Consider the following 12,496-nt stretch of genomic DNA (forward strand, 5'->3'; position numbering starts at 1 on the left):
TCATTCTATTATATAAATCATAACTTTTTGTCCCAATTATAATATATTATACAAAACAACCATAATTATTGTAAATTCTCCCAGTAATAACATTTTTTTATTTTGTAGTATGCATTTTTAATTGCTGTAAAAAGTTTTTATTATTGTATTTTGATTAAAAAAATCACAATTGATCACAAGTGCAATATTAAATAGATCAAAAAATCTAAAATATTCAATATATATGATAAACCATGAGTATTTTTACATTTGAAGACAAACTACTTCAAACCATGATGACACTGTCCACTTCAAAAGTTCTTAGTTCTAACTTGAGTTTGAAAGCATACATAATAAAATTCTATAGTCTTCACATCTTTTGCTTCAAAAGTAAAAAACAGAAACATAACAAGATACACAAAAAGTAAACCATGAAGCTTGCTCCACCCTCCAATTCATCATCCATTCCATTGTGCACTTGTCTTTGTTGTGAGGTTGATTTGCTTAGCTACACAAGAGTTTAAATAACTAATGCTTGAACTTAGAGTTAATAGTAAACTAAAAGAGTACAAAAAGAAATAAAGTTAATAACCTCATTATGACTTTATAAGATGGCCATGCAATTACACTAACTACAGCACATAGGCATGAAAGATTGAAGATTTATGCTTGGTAAAATACTCATTAGAAAAGTTAGCTCAAACACTTTATGATTATGAAATGAAAATGCAAATGAAATACCAACCAAACACATAAATATATATATATACAATACAACAACTAATTTATAAAGAAAATCCAATAGCATAGACACATGCACTAGTTAAAAGCATTTAACAATATGGTATTTAAAAGAAAAGGAAAGAGACTTGACAAGATGCTCATCCAAATAAGCATAGATTCTTTACACATGGCTAAGAAACATTTATAAGAAACTCAAGCAACCAAACATCTAAATCTCACTACAATAACAAAGAATCTGCTTCACTAATGCAGTAAACATAAGACAAATTACATCCTCAATCAGAATACCAATATCAACATCATGGAAACACAATATCAAAAAAAATATATACAACAAGCTAAATATGAATATAGCAAACATGGCAGCACAATGTTAGAAAAATATACAACAACTTTGAAAAAGTAATGTGAGTCTGCAAAGATTTACATAGACAACAAATATAGTTTGGATCTTTGGCATGATCCAAACTAAATTTAAGAAACTCATCGACCAATTTTTTATATTCCACTGACAACCTATCGGCTAACATCCATTCCTTTTCCATATTGTGCCTATCTGTTTTAATAAAAGATACAAATTATGAAAATAAAATAAGCATACAAAACAAAACTAAGTATAAAAAATCTACTAAAAATCAGACAACATATTCCCTAATTTACTAGCCTAGCCATCTGTCACAATCAACACAACCAATTCAAACAAATCAAACAAACAGGTTTTCATCCATATATCACTGCAGCACACAAAATTCTCATAGCCTACTTCACTAAGACATGCAAGTTTTTAACTTTCCGTTATCACCGCAGAACACATAATTCCTAGAACCTACTTCACTACGGATGAATATCTAAGATATTCAAACTCCACTAAAGTTATACAAATTCTATTTAAAATTATAAAAGATTGAAAATTAAAAAAAATAAATCAAATACAACATACCTCTTGAAATTAGCTACCAATCCAATGCTTTACAAGAATCACTAAAGCATTTATAAATCATAAACACATTATAAAGACTATCACTCAAAATATTCCTTAAACAAAATAACACAATGAATTCTCAAATATCTGTTTGATTTATTAGATTGATTATTCAGGCCTATAAATGAACAAACATATATTGTATTAGTTAGAGAAACCAGTGTTAAGAAATGAAGAAAAATTATGTATTGAATGAAAACGTTGCTTGCAAAACTGTACATAGTAGGTTTTATATATGCTACTATTAAGAAATAATTAACTTCTATTCTAAAGCAAAGACTATTCTTTTGCACAATATTAACTACTCAAAAAAGCAAAGTTAACAAAATTTGAAAACAAATCAATTAAAAGGACAAGTGATACACACATCAGAAGATTCAAAACCTTGGCCAATCATTAATAGTACTGCAACCATGCATCGGACCTGGTGCCACAAGAAAGCACTGCCTTTGATTTTAATTGCCCAAAGTTGGTTTCCTTGAAACCTAAAAAAGTTCAGCAATACTCAAACATTATTTTAAAAGAACAGATGGTAGATAAATTTTGTTCATTCTAGACGGTAAACCCCCCCCCCCCCCCCCCATGTACACACACACTCCTCCTCCTCTTTCGTTAAAAAAAATTGGAAGCAAATTTACATGAGTATCGAACAACAAAAGTGATCAAGTGACATCAAAAAAAGGTTTGAGAATTCAAAAATAAAAACTAATAGATGTAAAAACTGTGAATTTCTGTTGTACACTATTTAATATGACAGTAATCAGTTCAATTGATGACACTTAAATACCATTAAGACAAGTCCATTCAACAACTTGCACTTGCAGTCAGGGAACCATGCTTTTATCACAAGTCTGCTCCCTAGCTGGTGCTTGTGAAACCCATAATATAGGTATGTCTCTAGAGCTACAATCGCAAACTTTAGAAGCTACTACTACTATTTTCTACTCAGCTTTGACCACTATTATTTATAGTTCTCACACATAGTTCCTACACCCTCAATTATATGTTTTACTTGTGGGAGCTTAACCACCAGTTTTTGTTAAACATGATTGCATCACTTTCAAAGAAGAAACCATTCTATGTTAAACACCATCTAATTATCATAAATACTAATGAAAATCAAAACAAGTAGAATAAATCAGAAAGTACAGATGGTTAAGATTATCTAATGATCATAAATTCAGATGAACATTAAAACAAGTAGAATAAATCAATAAGTACAACGATAATTATAAACTAGGCAAGAAAGGTCAGGTTTAACTACTGAATTTCAACATGAATGAGAGAGAATTAATCTACCAGTGTTAACCTCACATCACAAGGTGCAATTTCAAATGACTTGTCACGACGCATGCAGGTGTGCACATTTAGTGCATCCATCTTACAGAAATTTCGGAAGTCAAGTTCACCTATAAATTTCTCACCAAAGCTTTCCATTGCCTGGAGAAACATGAGCCAACTAATTAAAGTTAATTCTAAACTGAAGCAACACACAAAACATATCATTTATTGAGCTAATCGAAAAGAGCTAAAAGATATACCTTGAGATTTAGATTGTCTTCCCAAAAGAAATATTTGTACTCCCTGCTCAAATAGCTAAACCTGTATTTTGGATAAGGCAACCATCAGAAGACAATCAATCCAACACTGACAGACACAGACACACACAAAAGTAAACAAATAATTCACTAAATAAGTCAAATATGGAAAGATCTAATGAAAAGAGAGGTGATACCATGTAATGAAAGAACATTAAAACGAGATAGAGAAATAAAAATGAAGCTTTTTTTTTCATTGAGTAATCGTAAAGACATGTAGAACAAAGAAAATATAGTAGAGAACTTGCAATTATCTTTAAGTGACTATGTCTGCAGGGTTTATTGATTATGTATTATTGAGTAATTTGATGAAAATTTCGAAAACATGTGATGTGATCATATACTATTCTCTAAAAATTCATCATGACAACAAAAGAGCTACAAGTTATACTATCTTCAAAACCTCCTACTGCTAATGAAACCTTCCGTCCATTAAAAAAGTTTATTACAGTTTATCATCATTCACAAGTCCAAACACCAATGCAAGACAGAGCAACACTCAAGTTCATCTTTCAAAGAAGCAATATGAGAGAAAATATATTTGCTCCACAATTTTACTACTAAAAAACCTCTAAAATTTACAGTGGAAAAACCTTACACTGAAATCAATTGGAACAGAACACCAGCCTAAAACTCCCATATCATTTGGAAGGGCTCCATTCAAAACCCTCACATAATCAATTTCTCCTTTTGTAAAACACATGAAAAGGGGTAAATAATGAAAGGAGCATGTAGATTAAAATCTAGAAACAATTAGGTTGAATTTAAGGTCAGAAAGTAAAAAAGATCATATAAATAGAGCTCAGATACATAATTAGATGCCAATTGTCTTAGGCTCCTAGTCTTTGGGAGGTATCCCCTTTGTAGCTACCATTTTAGCCTTAGAGTTAAAAGACTTAAATAAAAAGAAATTTAGTAGTGCCATTTTTCAAAGGTTAAAAGCATGTGATCAAAATGTAGAGCATAAAAACATAAAACAAAATAGAAAACAAAACTAGTTGCAGAGCATAAAAAATACCACTAACAGGAGCCTGAAACAGAGATCAAAATGTAGCTGCAGGCAACCTGTAAACAAAAGCAAACCCTACAAGCAAACAAAATTAATAGAAAACAGATGGAAGTACTGAATACACCATAACAGAAGGAAATACTCATCATTTAAATGTCGCAATCTAAAAAATAGGGGACCGCCATTGATTAAACTAGAAAAGTCTGTCGCTCCTAAGTTTTTGCAAGAAACATGCCATTTCAAAAGTAGAAAAAATAATAAAAAAAAAACAATTTCAAAATCATTGTATCTAAAATTGCAAGAAAATTGTTTTGCTATCAGTAGTTAAAATGACATGGTGAAAAACTTATAAGAAATCAAGCTATAGAATCAGGCCTAGTGTAGTCATGATTGCAACAAAAATGATTATGCCAACAGGCTGCACCTTAAAAAAAATATAGAGCATTGATCACTTGTTGGACTGAACTACAAAGAGCATAAGGTATAACTTGACTATCTTGTTTTGAACTATAGCAGCTAAATAGCAAAGCCTGAAAAGATGTGGTAGTCAATTTCATTAAGTTTTCAAGAAAGCATGACCGAAAAAAGCTTCTCCAAATTTAGAAGTTACTACATATACTTAAGAAGCATCTCCAATTTCATTTGAACTAGAATTGCACTCACTCACTCACAGCCTAGTGTCAGAACCTTAAACCAATAAACTGAAGATTTGTTAGTAAAAGAAAATAATAAAAGAGTTAAAAGAGAACCAAACATGCCTGCCACCAGTTAAGAAAAGAAAATGGAAAAAGAATATATAAAAAGCCAAGAGAAGCGAGCCACATTAATAAATAAACAAAAAAATTTAGGAAATTTAAAAAGATTATTGTAAAAGAAATTCCATCAATCATGCATTGGTTTATAAAAAGATAAAAATAAAAAAGGCATATCTGTTAGGGAAATTTTCTTTTTTCATTTCCTGATTATAAAATTTTAAAGCTTTAGTGAAGCATTACCTGTTAAGCATTGTGATAAATATTTTGACTACTTATTATAAAAAAATATTTTGTCACTAATTTTTTTAACGAATAAATTAACAATGTTAACATGGGTATGCCTACAAAAATAAACATAGTCAGATGACAATATATCTTCTTATACAAATTTTCTAGCCACTTTACATTGAAAACGAATTCAAGGGAGTGTAAATCAGATATTTAAATAAGCATAATGAAATACCCATGAGCAACCTTAATATTCAAATCCCAAACCCCAAATCATATCTGACTTTCACAAAGACACGGAAACAACTTCAATCTACAAACCCCAAATTGTATCTGATTTTAGATTGTAGAATTTGGATTAGAAAGATAGAGCGAGAGAGAGTTACTGAATGTGAGAGAAACAGAGGAGGCGTGAAAGGTTATTAGGGATTCAACCTTAGAGATTAGGGATAGTAATTTTTTCTTTTGCTTTTGTCTTTCATTTGGCGCCTAAGTGTATTTCATTTATCGCCTAATATTTCATTTTAGCCGTGTCTTTTTCTATTAGCAAGCAACAATATCACTTTTTAAAATATGTGATATTTTAATGTAATATACGGGCATAATTGCTAACAAGAACTATACATCAAAGAGTAGCTCACTTATTTCAAACATACTTTTGAGTAACTTAATTCATACCAAGAACTATACATAGTTTTCTTATTCTACTTTTAAAATTTAAGTAACAGTTTTTTTTTAGTTAATTGCTGATTATATAGTGTTTCTAATGTGTTGTTATGCACATGGTGACTAATTTTTGCTTAAACCAGTAAGATAACTGTAGAAAAATCTTATTTAAGGGCTTTTGGTTATTCTAATGTTAAAAGAATTATTTTACAATGCTTAATTTGTACAAAACTAGAAGAGATTACAAGCACTATAACATCAAATCAGGCTCTATGTCTAACATTAGAGGCTCTTAAAATATTCATCAATAAAATACATTGATTTACCATTTTCACAAGTCTATAATATCCATATAAATATAAAGGCATAAATTATACATAAATAAAACTATCAAATAGAAATATAAATAAAAAAACTTAATAAAATATAAAAACCAAAAAACTAACTAGAGACACAACATCGATTGAATCAAAAACTTGAAATTGGTTTTATAAGTTTTCATCTCATTTAAAAACAAAAACAATGTAAAATATTAATATTAAAATACAAAAGATAAAAAAACACAGATAACTCTATGGAGATTTAAAGAGTATCTCTATGCAATACAATTCCTCATAATTGCCATTAATAGTGAAAAAAAAACAAAGTAATGTAGGATTCAATCACATTGTAATCAGACTGATCAAAGAAATACCTTACAAAAGGATTTAACTATTCCATTAAACATGTATAGCAGCAACAAGAAAAGACACAAGTAAATCAGTCAAATTCAAGGTCTCCAAAGACTCAACTACTTGATCATTTGGAAACAAAAGAAATACCTTATCACAATTCATAGTGGAAAGCATTAAAAAATTAATGGCATAGAAACTAAATCATGGGTCTCAACAAAGTTTACACACTTGGGTAATGGAACTAGGCCCCCTTTCTTTCTTTTTGATAAAACAAAAAATAATTCTCACTTGATTTATTCTATTATTATTTTGTTATATGTTTTGGTAAATGTCTAATATTGGGGTTTTCTTTCTTCTGGTGTTAGACTTGGTGTTGGTATCAAAATATTTAATTATGGATTAAATCCATAAATGCTACTCAGTTGAAAAGACTTGCTGCTACTCTTTGCATAAAGTCACTCACCAAATGACAGCCTAACATAACCAAGTAGAAAAAAGCTGGTTTAATGACATACCATATATATGTATGCATATCAACCTAATATTCTATGAAATAGCGATTAAAATTTCCTCTCTATTACTGAGCAATAGCGAGGATAATTGAAAACCATTAATGAAGTTTTACCACAAATATAGTATAGATTCTTACTTTTCAAATTCTAACAACTGTTTCCATGCCATCCATTGCATTTCTTCCTACAATAACAAGAGAAGTAAAAAACAAATTAAAATTTACAAGTTTAGTTACACATTCAAGTAAAAGCTTCTTAAAAAAAATGGTACTTCCATTTTTCTTGTTTAAATACAAAAAGGAGTTAGGTTAAAAGATACAATGTCACAAGTAGAGTAAAACCAACTACAAGTTGTACTAAATAACCCACCTATGCACTCAAGTTGCCATACAATTACAACTTAGTTTCAAATATCAAATACTAGTGCTAGATCACAAGTTTTTACCCAAGTGAACCATGCATGTTTGGAAAATGAGAAAAGGATAAACAACAAAAGACAAGTGCTAAAAAAAAGCACACTACAAAGAAAAGAAGAAAATTACCTTGTGCGAGCCAGTTGGTGGTACATCAAGCATATTCCAATCATACTAAAGCCCACATACCTTTGGCACCCCACAAGAGGACCCTATTGGCATCCTCCAACTAATTACTACTAACCAACTCCTCTGCCACAACTAAGTAAGCATAAATCATACTAAAGCCCCACCAATATTAGTTTTCAAATTCTCTTATAGCATAAAATATAGTTTTCGATACATTTAAGTTATTTACCACATCAATCTGTGCAAATAATAAGATTTATGAACAATTTTAAATCTAACATGCATCTTTAAATAAAACCCACTTGCTAGAATGCTTCCCTTACCCTAATTTGTACATCTTTAAATGCTTCCCTTACCCTAATTTGTACATTATTCTCACACATTACACCAACCTCAGAATCGGTAAAAACAGGCAAAAGCATATCAATTTGTTACAAAGGCAATCATTAACAAATATGATTCAATATGTTGCATTAATAAATGAAAATGTCAATATCAAGAGAAAGGCAATAATATTAAGTGAACTGATCTACAGAAAAAATGAATAAAACATATTACCTACAAACACAGCCCCGTCCAAATCGAAGTCAAGCCCATCTTCCCTGAAAGCTTCGCCAAAATTTCCCACTTCCTGTTTTCGTAACCACTAGAGAACTGTAATAGATAGATAGATAGAGAGAGAGAGAGAGAGAGAGAGAGAGGAGAGGTATCAGTGAGATGGGGAGAGAGAGATACACGAGAGGGAGAGATAGAGATAGAGATTAGAAGGAGTGAGTGAGTGAGGAATTTTAGGGTTATTCATGGAAAAACACAAGAGAAAATATAAAAAATCAAACACTTGATAGAATAAAGAGAGACACCATATCTCCCGCTGCCTCGCAAGAACCCAACACCATCAAAGAACCGACGGTGACTCTGAAAATCTAAGGGTTCGATCCTTGAGAGGGTTTTGAACCTAAAGAAGAGCTGAATCCAACCGTGCAACTGGCTCCATAAATGGAGGACAGAGGTGGCCAAAAAACTCCTCGAATCTCACAGAGGCGCACGACTTCGACAAGCAACCAGCGGAGGATGGTGCGTTCATAGGCGAGGATATGGAGAAATTGTTTAGGTGGTCGTGCTTCCTTGTGATGTGGCTCGTGCGGCTCCCTAACAGGCAGAAAGTGGTCAACTGGCTTGGGCAGAGACGTGAGAGAGGGAGAGAAAGGGAAAGTGTGCTATGCGTATATTGAAAAATGAGAAGCAGCTTAGAGCTTCTTTCGTTTAGAAGGAGAAAAGGCGGGGATCACTTTCATTTGCCACCTCATTAATTTTTAGAAGGAGAAAAGGCGGGGATCACTTTCTTTCGTTTAGGATTTATTAATAACACTTATAAAAATACATAATATTTTAATGTAATATATAAGAAGAATTGTTGTAGTGTATACTCCTTGCCAACATGGTATTTCTCTGCTAATTCTAGCAATTTGTTCTCAGACACGTGGGACACTAGGGTAGATGCCAACAGGGGGCTAGGGTCTGACTTCTCAGGGGCCACTTGTCTCCATGCTCTCTTTGACATATCTCCATTTTTTCTTCCTAGCAAGGGTCTTCCACCGAGGCACTGAGTGTGGAAGTGCTAAGCAAGGGTAGGCCGAGAACAAGGGTTGAGGAGAACCCGAGATGACCCCATGGCAATCATGAGGGGAAAACATGGTAGGAGGTTCAGGTGAGAGATTTCCCTCCATAAACTCCAGCTCCATCTGCAGATCTAAAAGGGTCACCCTAAGGTTCGCTATATGGTCGTTAAGGTCAGGGGGAAAGATACTCCATCACCCCTCAAAACTGAGTATATTTCGCTCTCCACCACCCAGATTTTATGTCTAAGTTCAGCCATATGCTCAAGATGGCATATACGGGCCTGCCTCAAAGTGTCATAGTCTTGGGGAGGGTTGTCTTCGGGGGACTCTGAGTCTGAAGATAAGTCTACAAACTCGACCCCCGGAGGGACACCAAATGACCCCTCACATGCCATGGGACCTCGTCTCGTAGGTAATTAGGGTGCACATGTAAATGAGAGGATTGCTACAAAACACAAAGGAATGGGCTCAAAACCTCTAGGCACAAGCGCTCTAAATGACCAACTACGGGGTATAAACGAGGGCATGTAACTGGGTAAACTCACGATGAGCTCTGGCCAAAGCAACCAATCCTGAGTGGTGCTAATTTAGACCCAGTACACATAAGGGAGAAAGAAAGTATACCTTAAGTAAGTAAAATCGAGCGCTGTCGTGGTCAAAAGGAGGCCGATGGTCAAAAGCACTGTCACGGTCGATAAGAAGCAGAGGGTCGAAAGTACGCGTCTGCAAAAACAAAGGAAAATGATGTTTTAGTCCCCAAGTACCTACATGAATATGGGCATAAAAGAAATGACACAAATAATAAAAAAAAAGAAGGATAACAAAAGTGAGGTTGTGGGGATTCGAACCCCTTACCTCTTGAAAGAAGTAAAGACTCAAAAACCACTAAGTTAAGGAGATGAAGTGTAAATAATGGGCTAGACATGAAGGCCTATTTATAAGAACCAAAGAGAAGAGTCTACTAGAGCACCTAAAGGTCCTCTCCTAGACTAGGGGCAAGTGTGGATGCTCAAAACTCCATGCTTGTAAAAGATCCAAAGCACATGCTAAGGTCTAATAAATGCCTAAATACATGCATGTGCCGCGAGGCCTTTGGGCCACCATCTTCTCACAAGGAGGCACGTGAGGCTATTCTCGGCGTGCCTAGCACCCATGCACCTCGACAGAACCATTGTCTTGCACCAGCCTATTCTCGGTGCACCTAGTGAGGCCATGCCTCGTGCAAGAGACTCATGCGAGACCCATCTCGCGCCTGCCTATTCTCGGTGCACCCAGCGAGGCCACGCCTCGTGCAAGAGCCTCTCGCAAGACCCTTCTCGCGCCTGCCTATTCTCGACGCACCCAGAGAGGCCATGCCTTGCGCAAGAGCCTCTCGCGAGACCCATCTCGCACCTGCCTATTCTCGGCGCACCCAACGAGGTCATACCTCGCGAAATTTTCGTCTCGCACCTCGCACATCATGCAACACCCCACGTCTTGCGTGTCTCACACCTGCCCCAGATGGTCTCACACTTCACGAGAGGAGGCATCTCATGCCCAGGAAGGGCACGCCCTGCATAGCCTCGCGCCTAAGACCCCGCGAGACGGCCTCGCGCCCAAGCTCACCCGCGAGTTGGCCACATGCTTTGGTACCCCGCAGGACCTCTCATGCCTCGCCCTGCACCTTAAGAGACCCATCTCACACGCCTATCACTCACGTCTTGTGGGTGGCCTTGAGGTGCTTCAGGCGTCTCGCGCCAAGGGCCCAAGAGCCCCGTCTCGCGCCACGACCCTTACTTACACTAGGTGTCTCACACCCTGCACCTCAAGATGGTGTCTCCTATGAAGACCTACGGAGAATCCAACATTTAGAGGTAAAAGTCCAAGTATAATTCAAAAAGATCGTACCAGTACGATCTTGTACGGGGTACGACCTTTAAGACCCCGAATGTTTGATCCGAATACCCATGCCAGACAAGTAATGGGAGTACTAGGAGAGGTGACATGGCCTGCATGTCTTTGACCATATATCAGAGTCGACACCACAACTACCTGCACCACTACGCCTGGTGCCACTCCTCTGACACTCGTGCCAAATAAGTAGTGGAGGCACCCCCACGGACTCTGACTATGTACTGGAGCCAACACCACTACACCTGATACCACTCTCCTGACAATGTACTTGTGTACAATCTGGTCCCCTGGACCACAATGTATCAGGGGCCATTAGAGCCCACTATAAAGGGAACCCCACTTGAACATTGAGGGGGGTTGGAAAAGATATTGTAGCTTTACACCAATAGAAATACAAGCTCTTTTCTCCATTTTTTCTTTTTGCAACTATTTTCTAAGTTTCTGTTTATATTTTTGAAGTTCTTCATTTATAAGCACTATACTTTGATTTTTTCTAACTTTACTTCGTTGACGAGTTCTCACCGTCAACACATATACAAGAAATATTCATAACTTTATTAAAAACTCCAAAGTAAATATTGAAATACATAAATGAGCGGTATGAGATCCCATTGTTTTAAAATAAAACATAACTTTAAATTAAATGAAGTTGTTTACAAAGCTAAATGCGGAAAATACATAAAAACATAATTTAAAGAGACTAAAAATAACGTCGTCCTCGAATCATCACGCAGTCCATTGAATCCCTACATCCTTAATATACAAGCCAAGCTACCAAGAATCATTCCGCCTCCATATATATTTTCCTGCATCACATTAAAAATAAAGGAGTGAGCCTAATGCCCAACAAGGAAAATCTACTAACACATATAAGCATAAAACTATATCATAAACATATATTATAAACATATGACTATAAAAAAACATATATATATATCCTGTAGGACTACAATGGCCATCATTCTTCTTGGGGCTTGCTAGCTAGGCAATCATATGCCCATAAATTTACGGGGCTTGTTATCTAAATAAGTCATATAAATTTATGGGGCTCGTTATCTAAACAAATCATATGCCCAAGGAATATATTATTGGGGCTTGTTATCTAAACAAGTTATATGCTTGTTATCTAAACAAATTATATGCTTGTTATCTAAACAAATCATATACTCAAGGACTAAAAACATATCATACATATATATATATATCATAACATAAGCATATCAAAACATAAAAGCACATAAAATCTATCCTATTTTCCTTACAAACACCGGGATATTTGAGAACAAGGACGGAAT

At 34.9% G+C, this 12,496-nt stretch overlaps 1 long non-coding RNA gene across 2 annotated transcripts; it reads right to left on the reverse strand.

Moving 5' to 3' along the window:
- Positions 1-204: 204 nt before the first annotated feature.
- LOC133789812 (uncharacterized) lies at positions 205-3,166 on the reverse strand. Of its 2 annotated transcripts, none has more exons than XR_009873718.1 (2): positions 3,115-3,166; positions 205-487 (listed from the first exon to the last, which is right to left on the reverse strand). It is a non-coding gene; the product is annotated as an uncharacterized LOC133789812 (long non-coding RNA). The 2 variants fall into 2 exon arrangements; XR_009873717.1 differs by lacking the exon at positions 3,115-3,166 and adding an exon at positions 3,005-3,101.
- Positions 3,167-12,496: the final 9,330 nt, after the last annotated feature.

The sequence above is a fragment of the Humulus lupulus genome, chromosome 7 (assembly GCF_963169125.1).
Source record: "Humulus lupulus chromosome 7, drHumLupu1.1, whole genome shotgun sequence".
Classification (NCBI taxonomy): domain Eukaryota; kingdom Viridiplantae; phylum Streptophyta; class Magnoliopsida; order Rosales; family Cannabaceae; genus Humulus; species Humulus lupulus.